Source organism: Quercus robur, chromosome 4 (genome assembly GCF_932294415.1).
Source record: "Quercus robur chromosome 4, dhQueRobu3.1, whole genome shotgun sequence".
NCBI lineage: Eukaryota > Viridiplantae > Streptophyta > Magnoliopsida > Fagales > Fagaceae > Quercus > Quercus robur.
The window spans coordinates 13,277,921-13,288,236 of NC_065537.1; positions in this window are offsets into that span (position 1 = coordinate 13,277,921).

Genomic DNA, 10,316 nt, shown 5'->3' on the forward strand with positions numbered 1-10,316 from the left:
TGATACTAATATTCCTTAACCCATTAGGAATATCTACCTCGCAACACCCAACACCAGAGCAAGAGCTGTTGACTATGTACTTAGTGCTTTCACATTCGGAAGGCAGTTGGGCAGCGCTATTGGAAATGCTACTGCTGCGGCTGTCAATTCAAATAATACCACAGCAACCCAAGTGAATTGTATAAGAATCCCAATGAAACCCATATCTCCACAGTTTGGGAGAAAAGGAGGTAATTACATATACTTCCTATAATTAAATCTAGTCTAAAATGTAAATTACGCTCGTTAAATTTTGTGGTATTTTATTTTTTTCTATAACGTTAAATTGTTTACATTAATCTAGAACTAATTCAACTAATTTAATATATTAATGAGAGGAGAATAATCCTCTCTTAAGTTACTACGACTTTTGAGTGAAGTTTGTAGTATGTCTTTGTATTTAAATCTTATTCCATCATTTCTATGCGTTTGTTTCTCACAAATAATAATAATAATAATGATGATGATGATGATGATAATAGGGAAGAGCGCAGAGTACATCATAGGCCAGGATATTTTGAATGTGGGATATTCAAGGTTTATGGGTGGATTTGAAGCATGTATCGTGGAGAGAGATAATAGCACAAAGCACCGAATAAAAGAAAAGTACTCCAGCTTCAACCGATTTTTTTTTTTTTCTTGCAAAGAGACTTGATAAATTTTTACACAGGAATCATTTATGAATTTGTTTTCAATGAAATATTATTGAATATACTTTGTTATCATTATTGCTACACGTTTGATAATTGTCATACACTTAGTCTGCAATTATGCAATTTGCATCAAACAATTATTATATAGTTCAAAATTTTAAGATTATAACTTTCCAAATCTCTGAAAGTTTCAAACAATGACCAAAAGACTTTGGAAGTTTTGAACAATGACCAAAGACTGAGTGAGACGTTAACAAGATTAAAGACTTCTAATGGTGTCACTCATTTTCAATGAGTTAAAAAAAAAGTCACGATTAATTTCTCCCACACAAATTTAAGGAGATAAAACTACTAATTAAACTTTTCTTACTTGTTATTTTGAAAGATGCTGACTTCCCCATAAGTCTATGGGGAAGACAGCATCTAATATTGAGCTTGATAATAGTTCAAAATTGAGCTTGATACTAATATTGCTTAACCCAATAGGAATATCTACCTCGCAACACCCAACACCAGAGCAAGAGCTGTTGACTATGTACTTAGTGCTTTCACATTCGGAAGGCAGTTGGGCAGCGCTATTGGAAATGCTACTGCTGCGGCTGTCAATTCAAATAATTCCACAGCAACCCAAGTGAATTGTATAAGAATCCCAATGAAACCCATATCTCCACAGTTTGGGAGAAAAGGAGGTAATTACATATACTTCCTATAATTACATCTAGTCTAAAATGTAAATTACGCTCGTTAAATTTTGTGGTATTTTATTTTTTTCTATAACGTTAAATTGTTTACATTAATCTAGAACTATTGGAAATGCTACTGCTGCGGCTGTCAATTCAAATAATACCACAGCAACCCAAGTGAATTGTATAAGAATCCCAATGAAACCCATATCTCCACAGTTTGGGAGAAAAGGAGGTAATTACATATACTTCCTATAATTACATCTAGTCTAAAATGTAAATTACGCTCGTTAAATTTTGTGGTATTTTATTTTTTTCTATAACGTTAAATTGTTTACATTAATCTAGAACTAATTCAACTAATTTAATATATTAATGAGAGAAGAATAATTCTCTCTTAAGTTACTACGACTTTTGAGTGAAGTTTGTAGTATGTCTTTGTATTTAAATCTTATTCCATCATTTCTATGCATTTGTTTCTCACAAATAATAATAATAATAATGATGATGATGATGATGATAATAGGGAAGAGCGTAGAGTACATCATAGGCCAAGATATTTTGTATGTGGGATATTCAAGGTTTATGGGTGGATTTGAAGCATGTATCGTGGAGAGAGATAATAGCACAAAGCACCAAATAAAAGAAAAGTACTCCAACTTCAACCGATTTTTTTTTTCTTGCAAAGAGACTTGATAAATTTTTACACAGGAATCATTTATGAATTTGTTTTCAATGAAATATTATTGAATATACTTTGTTATCATTATTGCTACACGTTTGATAATTGCCATACACTTAGTCTGCAATTATGCAATTTGCATCAAACAATTATTATATAGTTCAAAATTTTAAGATTATAACTTTTCAAGTCTCTGAAAGTTTCAAACAATGACCAAAAGACTTTGGAAGTTTTGAACAATGACCAAAGATTGAGTGAGACGTTAACAAGATTAAAGACTTCTAATGGTGTCACTCGTTTTCAATGAGTTAAAAAAAAGTCACAATTAATTTCTCCCACACAAATTTAAGGAGATAAAACTACTAATTAAACTTTTCTTACTTGTTATTTTGAAAGATGCTGTCTTCCCCATAAGTCTACTCCCCCCCCCCCCCTTAACTTATTAAAATATTACAAAATATATGTACACATATTTTGGAAGGCTCATACAGCTACTTAAATCTAGTAACAAAGTTCAAGTAGAGATAGACTATATGTTAGATGAGTTTTCAATAGACATTGCATTTAGATTTATTTTTCTTTTATTCTGAGAACTCATTAAGGCTTTAGGTGTGAATAATAGTTGATTTTGGTTCTTCCATTAGCTACGGAGATGATAGGCAAATAAAAATGAAAAGAACTTAAGGAGGAAGCTGCAAAGAAAATCTAACCGAAGAGTTACTTTAGCTCCAAAACGTTAAGATTAAATCTGAAGAATTTTTCTTTTACTAAAATTTTAAACCCTAAATATGTTTGTGATTTTAATTTTCGTAAAGTTTTAGTTTTATTGGTTATATTTTTCAAAAAATTCCATGTGGCAACTTATTTGACATAAAAATAATATTTTAATATTACCGTTAACTATATCATCATTTTTTATCCAACACTTAATGCCCATGACCATTTTAACACAATACCAAAAGGATAGAGACTAAATTAAAAAACAACCAAAAGGATAGAGACCAACTATATATAGTTTACCCTTTTTTATATTAATAACTAACTAATATTTATATCTAAAAATCTAAATAAAATGTAAATATGATTTTATCTATAATTGTTTTCTTCCTCTTATTTGTTAAATAAATAAATTGAATTACATTGGTGTGCTAAAAATAAATTAAATTACATTTGTGTGTTATTTGAACATTATTATTTATTTTAGGAAAAACATGCAATTCTTATAACATTTAATTATTATAAGAAAGAAAAACTATAGCAAATATTAATATACTTTTAAAAAAAAAATTATTCTTTTATCATGATACAAAATAAAAATCTATTTTCATAAAAAAAAATACAAATATATATTTTGACTCTATTTTGTGCTTATCTTGCCCCCCTTTTTTTTTGGATAATAAACCTTGCATATGATTAAATATTAGTGATAGTATCAATATTCCTAATTTAAGGATAAATCGGAAAACTCTATCATAAAAATAGTGATCCCATGGATAAATTATAAAGGAGCATTAGCTCTAGCATAGTTAAAACTGACCAGAAAACATGATTGCTACGTGTTCAATTTAGCATAGTTAATAGAAGGACTCCAAAAAGAGCACTAGCATCAGGCATGTTATATCAAGCTATTTTACCACATCAAAACTTACTTTTTCAATTTTAGCACATCATTTTACAATACGCTATACATCAGATCTTCTATTTTAACATTACACCACATTAAAATAATATTAAAAAAAAACCCAGCTATATTAAAAAAAAAAAAAAAAAAAAAAAAAACAAAAACAAAAAAAAAAAAAACAAAAACAAAAACAAAACAAAATTGTACCATAGCGATTGTTATTTTTTATTTATCAAATTCCATCTGGCCTAAACAGAAAATTGAGTGAAGGTAGGAGCTAGGGATCATTGTGCTTTCTCCTTCTTTATGTTCTGAATTAATTACTTGAGTGAAGATAGGAGCTAGGGATTGTCTTGCAAGTTGCAACTAATGGTATCGTGTGTATACATGGTGTTGAACTTGGCCATAGTATTGGCAATATTCTTTTTTATGGCATGAAATGGTGTTGATTTGGGTAATTTTGCGGCATCCTCTGGTGTTATATGCAATTTAGTAACAGCTGTGAATGGTTCCCTTTAGTGGGTTTGCTTTAAAAACAGACCAAAATTTTTACTGGTCTTGGTTTTTGGGAACAGACCAGTTGGACAACAATCGTACTAGCTATGTAAGTAGAGAAATTCTCCTGTATCTTATCAAGCCATGGTTCAAGCTCAATGTTATTGTTAAAGTTTACTTCCCCATTAGTTATTTTCATAATTTGGTCAGTAAACATATTGGTGCCATTGAATGGTCCAATATAGAGAATCTAATGACAACCAGTCTTACCTTCTAGATATATTATCTCAATTAAGGTTTGATATATTAGTTAATGGGATTAGCATATTGCATGTCGTGCGTAGTTTTTCACCTATATAGCTATAACACCCCATTCGGTGGTTTCCTCAACTCCAGACCATGCGCTAGAGATGATCTTTAAAGCAACCTGTAACAAAATCAACAATAGAAATCAATGATCACTCCCAAGAAGTGGGATAAAAAAGGGAAGTAAAAAACTAACAGCATAGAAATTGATTTACTTACTAAAGAAATTATGATTAAATTAAAGTTTCCATTGTCCCTTTCTATCAACAGTTAAGAGTCAAACTCAACATCTACCAAAATGGATGTGTTTTGCGCCTTTAAAAAATAAGCAAGGGCCTGCCTCTTTTGCACACAGGTGGGACTTGGGAGAAGAGGTTCCATTTGAGTTAAATCTCCTTGGCTTCCAGCACAAAAGTTTAAAGAACAAATAGAACCATATCTGATCATTTTGATTCAACAGAGATCCTAGCCAATTTCGTTTTGTCCTTCTATTATTTTTTTTTTTAAATTATGTTTACGCTCTTCCCAATGGAACAGATCCTCTCCATTTTATGTACTCAAGCAAATTATTATGGGGTTTTTCAGGGGCACTTATATTCCCCTACAGCAATTACTAACTTACTAAAAGGAGCAAAGAGATTATGACCTCCTTACTAGAGAAATCTGAAGATTTTTCATTATCCTGTCTAGAAAAATTAGGCCTTTCTATTTCCTCTTTTTCATGAAGGAGCTTTCTTTCTTAAAATGATAGGTTTACAATGTAAACAACACACTTCAACCAAAAAACAGACAAATATTTTATTCCCAAGGTATGATGAAACAATTGCAAAGATCAATACACTTATATTACTTATAGATATTCACTTGTTAAAAATTTAAAACATCAATATTCTTTTCAATTCAACATTTATTTTGAGCATAACATAGGTTACGGTGATTATGAATTCAGTAAGTTGCTGCGTGCATAGCACAAAAAGCAGTAGGCCAAGGCAACAAGGTTGTAGCTGACTTTGCTACATGACCACAAACATGGAAAAAGGAAGGAAATCAAAACATGATTTTCAAAATCCATTGGTTTCATGTCTAACTTTTTTTTTTCTTTTTTCTTTTTTTTCTTTTTAAGAAATGTTTCATGTCTAACTTACTAATAACAAAACACACATAACAGATGGAAAAGACATTAAAATTTGAAATATATAGGTGGTGAAGGTATATCTTTCCTCTACATAGAGTAGTAAACTTAAGCCAAAAGAAACTAAGAGTTGGCTTAATATATGCAAATCCAAAAAGGCATTCGTTGATGCATTATCAATCCCAACAAAACTGCTACAAGCAATCCCCAGAACAATACTGCTAAACTTCTTGAGAACTACTTCCAAGGCTAAAGAACTCCTATTTCACGACATAAGAGCAATCATGTTCAGAACTACAACTTGGATGTTCAAATTGATTACTTTTACCACAAAGTCCTCTGTAAAAAATGGATGTGCTTCTGTAGGTAAGATGTAACAGAGTTCAACCTTTTAGATTGAGCTTTCTTTGGAATGGAGACATGCTTAGAAGATTCTAGATGTCAGGAACATCAATATGACACTAAAGAATCTCCTTCAACATCTCCTCATAGCCAGTCAAAATCAAGTATCACTCCATAAACCATTATTATGAGAAACCTTCTTTACAGATTCATTAGAAAATGAACTTCCAAGTTTGCAATGTTGACCATTAGCAAGTCATGCGTCAAACTTCTGGATTATGAAGATGAGGGGTTGTGGCTGGGTTTGATGAAGGAGACGAACCATTTCTAGTGACTGTTAGTTTTGTCAGAAAATAGAAGGATTTGAGAAAAACAAAAACTAGACCAAAATCGGTGCCAAACAGAAATAACAAAAAATGAATACAGGATTTGAGAAGAGAAAATGAGTACAGAAAATGAAAATTGAAAAGGAACCAAACAGCACCAAAAATTCCCTTTTTCTTTTCCTTTAATTGCCAATAATATCCAGGCAGAAAGGGCACTGTACCACAGATATCAAACTAGTAACAGAGCATTATAAAATCCGTTAGATTCTACCAAGATTTTCAAAAAGAGCTGAGAAGGTAAAACCATATACCAGCAAACAAACCAAATCTACACTTCACTTGTTCACAAAGCAGTCAAAATCATTTAAAAAGACTGAGAAGAAACACCAGGTTAGGCATAATACTGAAGAAATCAAAATACATCACAGAATGAAAGGCATATATAAACCACAAATTTGTATTAGATTTCTCTATCTGCACTATCCTTATTTTTTCAAAGGAAGTAAATTACTTTCAAATGATAATGAATATTAAAATTTAGTTGCTTTGATAAAACAGTATATAATTTTCTGTTTAATGGCATGGAAAAATCAGACCAACTGATCCAATTACTAAAATGACAATTCTTCTAACGTTTCCTTTCATACATAGAGGCTCATGCACCTTCTTCCACATTACTTTATCCTATTAATCTTCCACTATTTTAATCTCTATGTACAGTAAGAAGAATAAAAAATTCTATCCCAATGTGTCCCATATAGGTTCATTTCATCTACATATACGAAGGAATTGAAGAAAAACAGGGATTGCAGTGGCAGAGGAATGCTTCTTAGAGTACTGAAACAGCTACATACAGTTGGGTTTTAGCTGATTTTTCTCGCGTTTTCTGGTTTTATTTCTTCAACTTATTCTTCTTCATCTGTGAACTTGCCCGTAAGTAATTCTATCGATTTTTTTCCATTTGGAGGCAGGAATTGAGAGGGAACAAGAAAGACCATGAACATAGAAGTAGAAAATGGGAAACTAAACGGACTAGATTAACCAGGCCAAATCCGGTGGGTTGAACGAATCAGAAGTTTTTTTTTTTTTTATAATCTGTGTAACACCTTAAAATTAATTAACGAAATCAAATTAATTTTTTTTATGTAATTGCAACCTAGAGTTCCCTTTTTTTTTTTAAATAGAATAGAATTTCAACTTATGGCATCAAGTCTTTCATAATTGTTCTTGTTATCACAGTAAGACATTAATTAATTTTTGGTATAAGTGGATTTGAATTCCACATCTATAATTCGACGATAAAAAATTTCCCAATTGAGTTACCTGTAACAAAAATAAATAATAAATAAATAAATAAATAAACTTAAATGGTCTATTATTTAATTCTTTTTTTTTTTTTTTTTTAACTTGGAGGATCAATAATACTTAACATTAAGGAATCCAAAAGTAGAAGTATAAAGACACGAATTGGAAACCACGACTAAGCCAAGAGTCTTGTAGCATAACTGGTATAAAGTGGTGTTTTCCTATAGAGCTATCCAAGGTTCAAATTCCTCATTTTGCATTGTAACTACCAAAATCCAATTAATTAATTATTTAACAAACATTTCTTTTAAGATTTGATAGTTGGGACTTGGGGGAGGATTTGAACCCATGATATTTTTACTAAAAACAACCGAATGTATCAATTGAGTTTCAAGGTTGTTGGCTTTTTATTTTTTATTTTTTATAATAATTATATTGGAAAAAGCAACATTCATAATTCTAATCTCTTTTCATTTCCTCAACATTCCAAGAAACCAAACAGAGCATAAACGATTTTACATTGGCAACTTTAATGAACAACACTATAAAACTTTAAAACCCAAATTCTAACAATTGAAGAAAGAATTCTTCGAAACTCTACCTGGCAACTGAAACTGCAGTGACTCGACGAGGCTGAGTGACACCGATGATTCCAGACTTGGTTTAGCCTCTGCGGTGCAGAATCTGAGAGACCTGGGTGCTCTTTCCTAAACCGTATACATATTTAGAAAAAAGGTTGTCTATTATATGACAAATAGTAATAACTTAAGGGTATTTATGAAAGAAAATTATTTGCACTCTACCCAAAATTATCAAAAGATGTTTAAAAAGATTTAAACAATACTAATTTATCTCTTCATATTATTTATCAAACAACAAGAAATATGAGTTTTACATAATGAAAAAAAAAAAAAAAAAAAAAAAACAACAAAAGACTTTGAGCACTGTAGAGTCCCCTCCTTGTTTTCTTCCCTACATCAGAGATGCACATCGTAGGCAATGAGCATATGCCTCATGGTTTGATGCATTGAACAATTTTGTTACAGTCTAAAAAAGATTATAAGCTAACCAAGAGTTTTGCAGTTCAATTGACATCTCCCAATGTACAAAATGCCTAGCAGCATGTTGTAATTATCTATATATATGTGTGTGTGTTATAAAGGGAAACACAATATTTTTATCTATATAAATGTCATCCTATTTGAAAGTAGCTCTTGTGATTTAGCATGAAGCAAAATAAAAGTGACAACAGTTAAATTTTTGTCAATAGTTGATCTGGATTCAACTTCCTAGAAAGGATTTAGAACTGTGTCATTGACAAGGGATAAGAATGCAACTGGAATACACAAGAATTTTATTGGCATATATATAATTTCCTTAGTAAAAAGGAATGGAAAATATCTTCAAAATTGAATATGACGTTTTGTTTTTTGGATACTCTCAAAAGAATGTAAGTTTGCAGCTATAATTAATCAGACATGAAATTTTTTCCATAACAAAAGGAAAGAAAGAAAAAGAAAAGAAAAGAAATGGTCATCTGTTATTATTCTATTTTATAATTTATTTTAAAGTATTTTTAATTGAATCAAATTGTAAATAGTTAATCATTAATTAAACCCCCCTACTTTTTCTCCCAAAAAGAAACCGAGTATGATGTTGGCTCCACCATAGTATACACGTCACATACTCTGTAATACGCACATACTCCGTAATACACACTCATCTTATACATTCTATCACGTCAACTGAAATTCTACTTTTAAACAATGATCTCAGTTAAATTATAAAATAATGATTTTAAAACACAATTTTGTAATTAAAACACGAATTATATATATAACTTTTAGGCGTAAATACATTTTTGGTCCTTACATTTTGGATTATTTCTCGATTTGGTCCCTAAATTGATTTTGCTTCTAGGTTAATCCTTGATTTTTTAAAATCGTTTTTAAAATGGTCTCTGCCGTCAACCCAATTACGGAAAATACTGAAGTGGCAAACAGATTTCACTGTTTGCTGACGTGCTAATAAAATAATAGTAAAAAAATATATTTAACATTTTTTAAATGCCATGTCAACATTTAAATTAATAAAAAAAGCCAGCTAAGTAAATTAAAAAAATTAAATTAAATTAAATTAAAAAAAAAAACTTAAAATCTAATTTAAACTTAAATCATGTCTTAAAAAATAAAAATTCATAATCATTTTAATTCTTTTTTATAATCATTTTAATTCTTTTTTATAATCGTTTTAATTCTTTTTGCTTTTGTTTTTGGTTAACCTCATCAGCTTAAACCCATAAATTGAGATGAACATCAAACCCATAAATTTACATGAAATCCAAAAAATGAAGTGAACATCGAACCCATAAATCAATATCAAACAACAAACCCAGAAAAATTACACCAAACCCGCAAATTTACAACCCAGAAATAAACATATAGAGATATCAAGCAACAAACCCACTGAGATGAACAACCCAGAAACCATAAGCAGCTCCTTATTTCAGTCATCAACAAACCCAGACCTCAAAATCTCTGCTTCGGTCATCCACTTCGTCAATGGCTAGATCTGAAACGTCACACCGAGTCACTGAATTGCAAGGCCAACAATGATGGCATTCGTGACTCAATTTCAATGAGCTCGGTCTGGACTCACCCATTTTATGGCTTTCATCTCTTCAGAAGTGCCACTTAAGACCCACAACCAACAGCGTGATCAACTATCGTCAC